Source organism: Fragaria vesca, linkage group LG2 (assembly GCF_000184155.1).
Source record: "Fragaria vesca subsp. vesca linkage group LG2, FraVesHawaii_1.0, whole genome shotgun sequence".
NCBI lineage: Eukaryota > Viridiplantae > Streptophyta > Magnoliopsida > Rosales > Rosaceae > Fragaria > Fragaria vesca.
The window spans coordinates 3,141,566-3,142,205 of record NC_020492.1 but is presented as its reverse complement, the minus strand read 5'-3'; positions in this window follow the sequence as shown (position 1 = coordinate 3,142,205).

Genomic DNA, 640 nt, shown 5'->3' with positions numbered 1-640 from the left:
CCCGGAGACTGTTACTGGTTTTCACGGTTTGCGGCGGCGAAACCCGGACTTGGGTCACGCGTTTTGCCGGAAGCGATGATTCAAGTCAAGTTTTAGAACCGGGTCGAGGAAGGGAGGGACTTTCCCGTTACAGTCGGGATCTTTCTGGGTATAAATGGATTGGATTTCTTGTCTGGTTTTCATAGAATTATTATTTTTTTGGTCCGAGGGTTTTCATAGAATTAGTGGCTGCGTTTCTGGGATCTTCAAGTACTTAACCTCCTACATCGTTTTTCATTTTCAAAACAAAGATAGTGGTCCTATGGGTATTTTGGGTAGTTTGCAAACAAAGTTAAACAAAAAATAATAAAAAAATAAGAAGGGTGTGTTAACAGAGAAAATGGGTGTGTGAATAACACAACCCTATTAATAATGTCTCCTTGAAATCTAAACATGGAACAGTATAATAGAATCTAATACACATCTGTTTTTGTCTGAACAGTAGAATAGAATCTAATACACATCTGTTTTTGTCTGAACTGCAGTCCCAATCACCAAACCAAATCTATTATCAACTACTGTTGATTCCCTTGGTTGTATTCTCCATCACTAGAATCTCATCCCTTAGTTGTATTCTCCATCTCTAGAATCCCATGATTCT